We start from the raw sequence: 10,728 nt of genomic DNA on the forward strand, positions 1-10,728 counted from the left end.
TAATGAAATATAGCCGATAGATGTTTCCGTATGAATGTTTTGAAAAACTATATATGACTTCCCAGTCCATGTGTCTGTTCTTGACTCTCGTGACCTTTAACCCCTTGCCCCGTGCAGGTTTTAAGATGTTTCTTGTAATTAATATTGTTATCGTGTTGTTTTTGTAAATAAAAGTAGGATGTTAGTATACAGTTTACAAATGTGTAAAATAATAAAAATAATAATAATAATATTAAAATAATAATAATTAAACACTTAAACATAGACCTTGGTATTGAAGTCATGTCACGGCAGACTTACGTCATACTGCTGTCTTTAAAGGTATCGGGTATAAAGTCTAAAGCCGGTTTGTCGGTTTTGATATGTTTACATTGTTACAAGGCCTCACGACAGAGAACAGAGCCGCCATTGTTGAAAATTCAAAGACAGCATTTAGAAGACAAACCATAAAGGTAATTAATCATATGAAATATGAAAATGTCGATATTAATATACATGTTTCTTCCGTAGGCCATGATACACTGCATGACAGTAAAATATACTTTAATATACATAAAAATTATAGTATGGAATTTGGCCATATAGTATGTATTCGATCATAAATCTGTTGTATTTAATGTCTGTTTGTCACACTACAGACATGTTATTGTGAAATATATCTGACCTATAAATAGATTAACTGTTATGTATAAGTTCTGCCTATCTTATTGCGGATTACGTATGATTGCTTCAAATAAATTTCACTTATCGGTCACATCAGCAGTTTTTTTGACATCTACGTCATATTGCTGTCTTTATCAATTGATTCTGTAACAAAAGGACCATAACTGATACTACCGAGCGAACAATCACCTTCCCAATAGGGCTCAATCTTTAATATAGTCCTTCATTATCGTGTTAATGTAGGACTCAAGGTAATCTTTTTATTCATTAACAATTAGCTGAACGTCTGATATTAAGGTTGTTCGGAATTTCTTCAGACAAAAAGCGATACTAGGAAAAACAGCAGTAAGAAAAGAGAAGAGGGGTGGAAAAGAGATGGATGTGACTGTTTTGGTGTTGTAGATAGTAGGAGAAAGGGACGGGATAGAGATGGATGTTGCTGTTTTGGTGTTGTAGATAGTAGGAGAAAGGGGTGGGATAGAGATGGATGTGGCTGTTTTGGTGTTGTAGATAGTAGGAGAAAAGGAAGGGAAAGAGATGGATGTGGCTGTTTTGGTGTTGTATATAGTAGGAGAGAGGGATGGGATAGAGAGTGATGTGGCTGTTTTGGTGTTGTAGATAGTAGGAGAAAGGGGTGGGATAGAGATGGATGTGGCTGTTTTGGTGTTGTAGATAGTAGGAGAAATAAGATGGAATAGAAATGAAGTCGAACACCTAGTGTTCCTATTACTTAACACTATATCTTTAAGGTCGACCAAGTATCTTTATATTGCCCCAACTTAAACTTGCACGAGATAAGTTGAGGGTTTTAACCTAAGCTAATTTGGTATATACTATGTATTTTCGAAATTCGCTTTATCTCCAAATAATGTTTGATACCTGAACCGTGTTCAAATTTGAAAGCAGCCACATCATATAAAACTACTAAGTATCTCAAAGACCCATGCTCCTTGTTGAAGACGGGTAAAAGACCAAACTATCTCGGGTTTCATATTTAACATTGACAAAAGGTCCGCGAATGGCACGATGTATTTTCTGCGTGAAATAATTCAATTTTTACAATACCTATTCCATTCGCCTGAGACAATCTGTCATGTATTCCTGAATCAATGCCGATCTCTAGTCTTATCAAATTTTATAAGATATTTGTATTGATAGTACATTTTAATACAAATTTAGTTAAGATACGGCAGAGTCAAACAACAAATTAAACAGCATCATATAGCTGTTTTGTCTTTCTAGGACTCGTCAGTGCCGCGAAGAGTCTAAATGGTAAACCTGTGAGGCGTCTGAGGAAAATCATTATTAATCGAAAGAAATGTTAGAATTTAGACATGTAGGTGCACCATTTCGTTTTTATGTAAAGTCCAAAGTTCTGCTGGATGCAGAGGACTCAATTTTGTATAAATTAATGGCCTGACCTTCAACCCAACAGGGTTTTTTTTTAAAAACAAGGTTGACAGCATTTTAATGGTAAAGGGACTAAATTTTGTACGAACAGAAACTCAAGGCTTTAGAGATGGTGCCGAAAAGCAGAGAAACACCAACTTTTATTTTGTTTTCATGACTGCATGGATGGTCCAGAATTATATCTGATGCAAATCTAGATGAAGCACATTAACTTGTTTAGATATAAACCATTGACAGATAGGGCCCTCCGGATCTCTGGCTATTCCAGTCGGTGGATATTTATTACATAATAAAAATGAGTCAAAATTGATGTGAAATTTGTCTTTCTGAAATACAAAGACACGTCCATTTTTCAGTGATCCTTGATGTCATGTCATTCCTGTTCTTAGGTTTTATAATACTTCATAATATTCTTTTCACACTCATTGACACAATGTTACACTTCCATTTCAGCTTACACCCTACCGTACTCTATGGCTGAAGAACACACCAGTGGTAGTCAATTTGACGTGTTTGTTGTTTTTGACGAATCTAAGCAGTCCGAAGTAGACAAAGTGATCCTGACACCATTAAAAAACAGAGGTGTCACATGTTGTGATTTAGAAAGCGACATTTTGTCAGGACATCCAATAATTGAAAGCATATGAAAACTGGTACGACGATCAAACAAAATCCTGATAGTAACACCAATATCAGACGAACTTCTCCAACAACTACGTCTTGTTGGTCCTTCCGAACTCTCCAAACAATGTCATTACGTTTCACTTGAAAAAACATATGAAAGTCAAAAATCGGATTCAAAAGATATGTCTAATGCTCTCGATTGGGTTCTGAATGACAATCGAATACCTGACATGCGTGAAAATAGCTGTCATGTAGTAATTCGTGCGGCGCCACGATCTCAATGTTTGCAGGACGTCCTGTTCCATGCTGGATTCCCAAACATCAACTCAACAAATTTGAATATTTTGGGGATAAAAACAGAGCCATCTGAATTCAAAGTAACCCTGGATCTAAGTGAGTATAAGGAAAACATCGAGAGTCATCAAAATAACAAAACCGACAAAATGATGGAACTGTTACCACACATGCGGTCACTGAGAACAAAAGTGAAGTTGAGAATTGACACAGATGATAAAGACAGTATGGACATTGTTAATCAAGAATTCTTTCCATCAATCTGCAGTAGTGTTCTGGATATAGAAGACCTCGAACAAAACCAGTGCATAGTAGCTTATACAATTGATGGGCCGATGGTGGTCGAAAGGAAAGTAATGTCTGAGATTTACTATGCTGTAAGACGTCTTATCGTTGAAAGAATCCTTCCTGACACAGTACAATATCCAGAATATGATAATGAAGAAAAGAGAAAGAATACGTTCAATGGCACAGTTTTCCACAACAAAAAGACATTTATGGCAGAAGCGGGCTTCTTCTTTGCTGGATTGCGTGACCGCGTGCGATGTTACCACTGTGGGGGATGCATAGTTGCTTGGAAAGAATCAGAGGATCCGTGGACCGTACATGCGATGAGTTTCCCAACATGTGCTTTAGTTAAGAAAAAGATGCCTGAAGACGTTATTGAGAAACTGGCAAAAGAAGGCAGAAGAAACAAAAAATCTCTAGTCAACAATGCTGACTATGAATCCATAGAAAAAAGACACGAATCTCTTCGTGAAATGGAGGTCGAATCTACCTCGAAGATGGATGTTGATGGCAACCACAAGTTAAAAAGTAACCTAGCTGAGGCAGGATTTTATTACATTGGTCCTAAGGACAGAGTGTGTTGCTTTTCCTGCGGAATTACTATGCTAGAAATTCCCCGCGATGTGTCTTTAGAGAAACTACTGAGTAAGCATGCCTGTGTGTCGCCAAACTGTGTGTACATCAAGAGCAAGTTTCCTCCAGATAAACTCAAGTTTCTGCTTAGCATTCAGTCAGATAGCAAATGGCTCTCTGTCAAATTCTTCATTCGGACTTTTGGCAGATGTCAGTCACCTTGGCCACGTTATATGTTAAGTTCATGAATTATAGACTGGTTGAACTCTAATTAAAAAACTGCCCATGGTTTGATTTAGCTTATCTTCGAGCTGGTCTGAGTTGTAAAACGTATGCAGGACCATAAAAACTAAAATGCTGAAAGAGACAATAACTTTTTGAAATATTGTTGATTCAAAATGCTGTTAATATATGAGAAAACAATCTCATATTTTAGTTATAAAGTCGACAAAGTGTAAGAGAAACAGACTAACAAGAGTTTCAGGTGTTGCATGATTCGTCTGTCATAGGTCGAATGAGCATTCTGTAACAGGAAAGGGAAGGAAAGAGTCTGTTGTGAAATGCTGAAGGAAAATGGAGAAAACAGATCGAGCATAATGGCAATAACATTTCAACATGATCTGTGAAAATCAGTTGTTCCGTTCATTTTACAAAGGACATTAGTCAATGAACAACAAGCAAACAATTTTGGTCATAGAACTTGTCCAGGTATGATGGTTATGGTCTTTGTTGTGAAGTTTTAAGTGAATTCGTGAACTACTGAAGATATTGAGCAGACACTGTTTAAGTTATTTAAATAAGGGGCCATAACTCTGTGAATTACAGGCCGAAAGTTTTGTTTTTTTTTTATTTTGTCCTTACTATAATGTTAATGAACCCTCCCTATGAAGTTTGAAGTTGATCTGTTGAATGCTAATTGAGCTATTGAGCAGACACTGTTTCAGTAAAGCCCTCTTCACAGAGTTGTTGAATAAAGGGCCATAACTCCATGAATTAGGGATCGAAAATTAAGGTGATCCAATTTTCTCAGCTGTAATGGTATTGAAATTTGAAGTTGATCTGTTGAAAACTACCTGTGATATTGAGTGGACAATGTTTCAGTAAAGCCCCCTTCACACTAGACAAAGACCATAAAGGCTGCACTGTGTCCAGAAAATTTCAGAAAACACAGCGATTTTCATGTTCGTTTAATATCTTGTTACATCCCTGATAAGTTCTAACAGTACTGCATCTAACATGTACGTTCCTATTAGTTCCTCACTTTACGCAGTCATGCCTGCACTATGTCTAATACTAAGTTCTTACTACGATCTAAAAGACCTTTCTTACCTGCGCACAACATACCTGTCATGCTCTTACTGCATTCAAACTCTCTCTATAAATATTGCTTCAGCTTACTGCTTAAAGTCATTCCTCCTGATGGAAGAGGTCGAACCAACATTGGATAATATGCCACAAAAATCAACTCATTCGAAAGCAGGCCATGCTGGAAGAGAAAGAGCAAGGTCCAGATGCTATTTTATCAGCTGCCAATGTTGTAGAAACCATGGCGACCTATGATAAACCTCAGAGTCAGGGTTACAACACTAAGAACCTGTTGTCCTTGTCAGAACAAGGTGACAGTGTACATATTGATGCTGCTATGCCACTTTCCCTAGTAGTTGTAGCGAAGTAAGTCCAGTATTTAAAGGGGATTCTCTAAACCTGACATAGACGTGCTGAAAACCTGCTGCGGACAAGTCATTAACATAGTAAGCACTGCTTGAACGTACTGATATTTAATATGATCTTCTATAACATGGCATTGGCATACCATAAGCACAGAAAGGTCATAGTGAAAACAACACTGACACAGCAAGAACAGGGAACAACACAGTGAGCATAAAGAACAATCCTTTCCATTTGTGTAATGCCTCTACTGCATCTTTGAAATCTGTTACGTTTTCGTTATGTCATTACAGCATCAATAACATTGTTACCTCATCCTTATTAGGTTCTTACTGCATTCTGATTTGACCACATCCTCACTACCTAAATTTTTATCATGTTCAGAATTCGTTCACATCCTCCACCACAATGATGACCATACCACATCCTTATCAAAATCTCCTGCATTTTTGCTATGCTGTTCAAGTTCTTACTGCCTTTTCACTGTGTCCTAAAATAAATCCAGGATGTGGTTGGATGTAGTGAGGATGTCGCCTAGTGTGAAGGGGTTTTAAGTTTAATTGATTAAAGGGCTATACCTCCATGAAAATTGAAAAAGCTAAAATTGGCCTGCATCATTCATCTGTTTTTCGTAAATACTTAGTCTTTTCATATCATTGACATTTATTTCAAGAAATTTGGGCCATGTCAGCAAAACACAAAGAGCAATTGTTGAATTGAATGATGTTGGAAAACATATTTTCAAGTCATACATGTAGTTATAAATGCTATAAAAACTGAGATCTCCAGACAAGATTAACATTAGGAAAAAAACAAGGGGCAGTAACTCTTTCAAATAAAGTATAATCAATTGCTGTCCAGGAAAACACAACTTCATATGCCAAGGTATTTCAACTTACCAAGTTTGAAAACAATTTTTTGGAAATTGAGGGAGGAGATCTCTGAACAAACAGATAACACCATAAATTAATGCTCTCATCAAAGTTTGACAGTGAATAATCAAAGCCTGCTTCATGTAATACAGAATATGAACTCAGTTTGTTGTAAAAAGAACTCAACACGATATCTGAATGTATATATGTATTCCAATGTTCCTTTCTATACAAATAATCATTAACAAGAATATGACAGATTTAACAACAGGCCTTTTAAAAAATATACAGATATCTACCCCCACCCTGGCCAATCAGCTGATAAAGAATATATCTTTACCCTAGTCCATCAGCTGATAAAGAATCTACATTTACCCTAGTCCATCAGCTGATAAAGAATCTATCTCCATCGTAGTATATCAACTGATACTGATCAGAAGCTGACAAGGCCTGAAAGCCTTTAATCTAAAGAGATAAATAAAAAGGGACAGGGGATTGGGGTCGCCTTTGATGTTTCCATGAACAGGACACCAAGATTACTTCTCCTAATTTGAGATAGAAGAAGACATTGGATTTTTCAATCAAATGCAGATTGTTTGATGCAGCAAGAATCTCACAGCTCTTTTAGCATACTCTACAGCAAATATATTCTTGGGGGCTCTCACTCTGTTTTACCTGCGTGTTATCACTCTGTTAAAACATACGTTCATTTTTGGCTCTTAATTCTTGGGGAATTTTAACCCCAATGCATAATAATAGAATATTCCCAATTTGTTTCAGCTTCTCTCATATCGTTGAGGGTCTAGCTAACATTTTCAGCTTCTCTCATATCGTTGAGGGTCTAGCTGGTGGTGAATATTCTATTTATAATGCTGTTTTTCTAGGGCCACTTGCAGAGTCTAGTAGCTTCTCTGGTATCGTCCAGGGTCTAGTAACTTCTCTGTAGGGACTCTTAATCTAGCTCCGAAACAGCTCAGAGTCTTGTTTTAAGTTATAATTTTCTAGTAGTTAATAGTGATTATGAATAGAGTGAGTAGCCCCTGTTACGCCAAACCGTAGCTTGTCTATTTTCTTAAGTGTAATAAACATTTAACTGTTCTTGTGCGTTCTTGTTGTATATAAAATGATAATTTAATATTGTTATTAAATTATAGTTTATATACAATAAGTTCTCCTTGCTAGCTGACATAGCAATTTTCAATTAAGATTTTCATTATGTATTAGTGTTAGTGATTTTCCTTGCCCTGCAGGCATTATAATTTTGTTTATTTATGTATGCTGATGAGTTCTGGTTGATGCTAATTAATTGACCAATCAGCGTTCTCGGGGAGGATGCCCTGTTAGGGATCTGAAGGCCCCGCAGCATATAGTTTGAGTTTTTGGTGGAGGCATTTGTTTGCGAAATTTGTGCATTCCCACCCACCGTCCCCGGCTACATCATTGGTTTTATTTTATACTCATGTATTTTTTGTTTTTGTTTCATGTGCAACAGTTATAAGATAACCATATTTTTATGTATAATGGGCTACTCACTCTTAGTAACTTAAGGATCTTCTGCATTTATCAGTTTCTTATTAATATTTGTTTTTACCTGGGCGTTATCACTCTGTTAAACATGCGTTCATTTTGGCACTTAATTCTTGGGGAATTTTAACCCCAATGCATAATAATAGAATATTCCCAATTTGTTTCAGCTTCTCTCATATCGTTGAGGGTCTAGCTAACATTTTCAGCTTCTCTCATATCGTTGAGCTCTTAATTCTTGGGGAATTTTACCCCCAATTCATAATAATAGAATATTCCCAATTTGTTTCAGCTTCTCTCATATCGTTGAGGGTCTAGCTAACATTTTCAGCTTCTCTCATATCGTTGAGGGTCTAGCTGGTGGTGAATATTCTATTTATAATGCTGTTTTTCTAGGGCCACTTGCAGAGTCTAGTAGCTTCTCTGGTATCGTCCAGGGTCTAGTAACTTCTCTGTAGGGACTCTTAATCTAGCTCCGAAACAGCTCAGAGTCTTGTTTTAAGTTATAATTTTCTAGTAGTTAATAGTGATTATGAATAGAGTGAGTAGCCCCTGTTACGCCAAACCGTAGCTTGTCTATTTTCTTTAGTGTAATAAACATTTAACTGTTCTTGTGCGTTCTTGTTGTATATAAAATGATAATTTAATATTGTTATTAAATTATAGTTTATATACAATAAGTTCTCCTTGCTAGCTGACATAGCAATTTTCAATTAAGATTTTCATTATGTATTAGTGTTAGTGATTTTCCTTGCCCTGCAGGCATTATAATTTTGTTTATTTATGTATGCTGATGAGTTCTGGTTGATGCTAATTAATTGACCAATCAGCGTTCTCGGGGAGGATGCCCTGTTAGGGATCTGAAGGCCCCGCAGCATATAGTTTGAGTTTTTGGTGGAGGCATTTGTTTGCGAAATTTGTGCATTCCCACCCACCGTCCCCGGCTACATCATTGGTTTTATTTTATACTCATGTATTTTTTGTTTTTGTTTCATGTGCAACAGTTATAAGATAACCATATTTTTATGTATAATGGGCTACTCACTCTTAGTAACTTAAGGATCTTCTGCATTTATCAGTTTCTTATTAATATTTGTTTTTACCTGGGCGTTATCACTCTGTTAAACATGCGTTCATTTTGGCACTTAATTCTTGGGGAATTTTAACCCCAATGCATAATAATAGAATATTCCCAATTTGTTTCAGCTTCTCTCATATCGTTGAGGGTCTAGCTAACATTTTCAGCTTCTCTCATATCGTTGAGGGTCTAGCTGGTGGTGAATATTCTATTTATAATGCTGTTTTTCTAGGGCCACTTGCAGAGTCTAGTAGCTTCTCTGGTATCGTCCAGGGTCTAGTAACTTCTCTGTAGGGACTCTTAATCTAGCTCCGAAACAGCTCAGAGTCTTGTTTTAAGTTATAATTTTCTAGTAGTTAATAGTGATTATGAATAGAGTGAGTAGCCCCTGTTACGCCAAACCGTAGCTTGTCTATTTTCTTTAGTGTAATAAACATTTAACTGTTCTTGTGCGTTCTTGTTGTATATAAAATGATAATTTAATATTGTTATTAAATTATAGTTTATATACAATAAGTTCTCCTTGCTAGCTGACATAGCAATTTTCAATTAAGATTTTCATTATGTATTAGTGTTAGTGATTTTCCTTGCCCTGCAGGCATTATAATTTTGTTTATTTATGTATGCTGATGAGTTCTGGTTGATGCTAATTAATTGACCAATCAGCGTTCTCGGGGAGGATGCCCTGTTAGGGATCTGAAGGCCCCGCAGCATATAGTTTGAGTTTTTGGTGGAGGCATTTGTTTGCGAAATTTGTGCATTCCCACCCACCGTCCCCGGCTACATCATTGGTTTTATTTTATACTCATGTATTTTTTGTTTTTGTTTCATGTGCAACAGTTATAAGATAACCATATTTTTATGTATAATGGGCTACTCACTCTTAGTAACTTAAGGATCTTCTGCATTTATCAGTTTCTTATTAATATTTGTTTTTACCTGGGCGTTATCACTCTGTTAAACATGCGTTCATTTTGGCACTTAATTCTTGGGGAATTTTAACCCCAATGCATAATAATAGAATATTCCCAATTTGTTTCAGCTTCTCTCATATCGTTGAGGGTCTAGCTAACATTTTCAGCTTCTCTCATATCGTTGAGCTCTTAATTCTTGGGGAATTTTACCCCCAATTCATAATAATAGAATATTCCCAATTTGTTTCAGCTTCTCTCATATCGTTGAGGGTCTAGCTAACATTTTCAGCTTCTCTCATATCGTTGAGGGTCTAGCTGGTGGTGAATATTCTATTTATAATGCTGTTTTTCTAGGGCCACTTGCAGAGTCTAGTAGCTTCTCTGGTATCGTCCAGGGTCTAGTAACTTCTCTGTAGGGACTCTTAATCTAGCTCCGAAACAGCTCAGAGTCTTGTTTTAAGTTATAATTTTCTAGTAGTTAATAGTGATTATGAATAGAGTGAGTAGCCCCTGTTACGCCAAACCGTAGCTTGTCTATTTTCTTTAGTGTAATAAACATTTAACTGTTCTTGTGCGTTCTTGTTGTATATAAAATGATAATTTAATATTGTTATTAAATTATAGTTTATATACAATAAGTTCTCCTTGCTAGCTGACATAGCAATTTTCAATTAAGATTTTCATTATGTATTAGTGTTAGTGATTTTCCTTGCCCTGCAGGCATTATAATTTTGTTTATTTATGTATGCTGATGAGTTCTGGTTGATGCTAATTAATTGACCAATCAGCGTTCTCGGGGAGGATGCCCTGTTAGGGATCT

The 10,728-nt window shown here is 36.3% G+C and overlaps 1 pseudogene; it reads left to right on the plus strand.

Moving 5' to 3' along the window:
* The first annotated feature begins 2,546 nt into the window (after nucleotides 1–2,546).
* LOC132546013 (uncharacterized) lies at nucleotides 2,547–4,100 on the plus strand (annotated as a pseudogene).
* Nucleotides 4,101–10,728: the final 6,628 nt, after the last annotated feature.

This window comes from Ylistrum balloti, unplaced genomic scaffold, assembly GCF_031769215.1.
Source record: "Ylistrum balloti isolate Yb309-2 unplaced genomic scaffold, AGI_CSIRO_Ybal_v1 Utg369602, whole genome shotgun sequence".
NCBI classification, from domain to species: domain Eukaryota; kingdom Metazoa; phylum Mollusca; class Bivalvia; order Pectinida; family Pectinidae; genus Ylistrum; species Ylistrum balloti.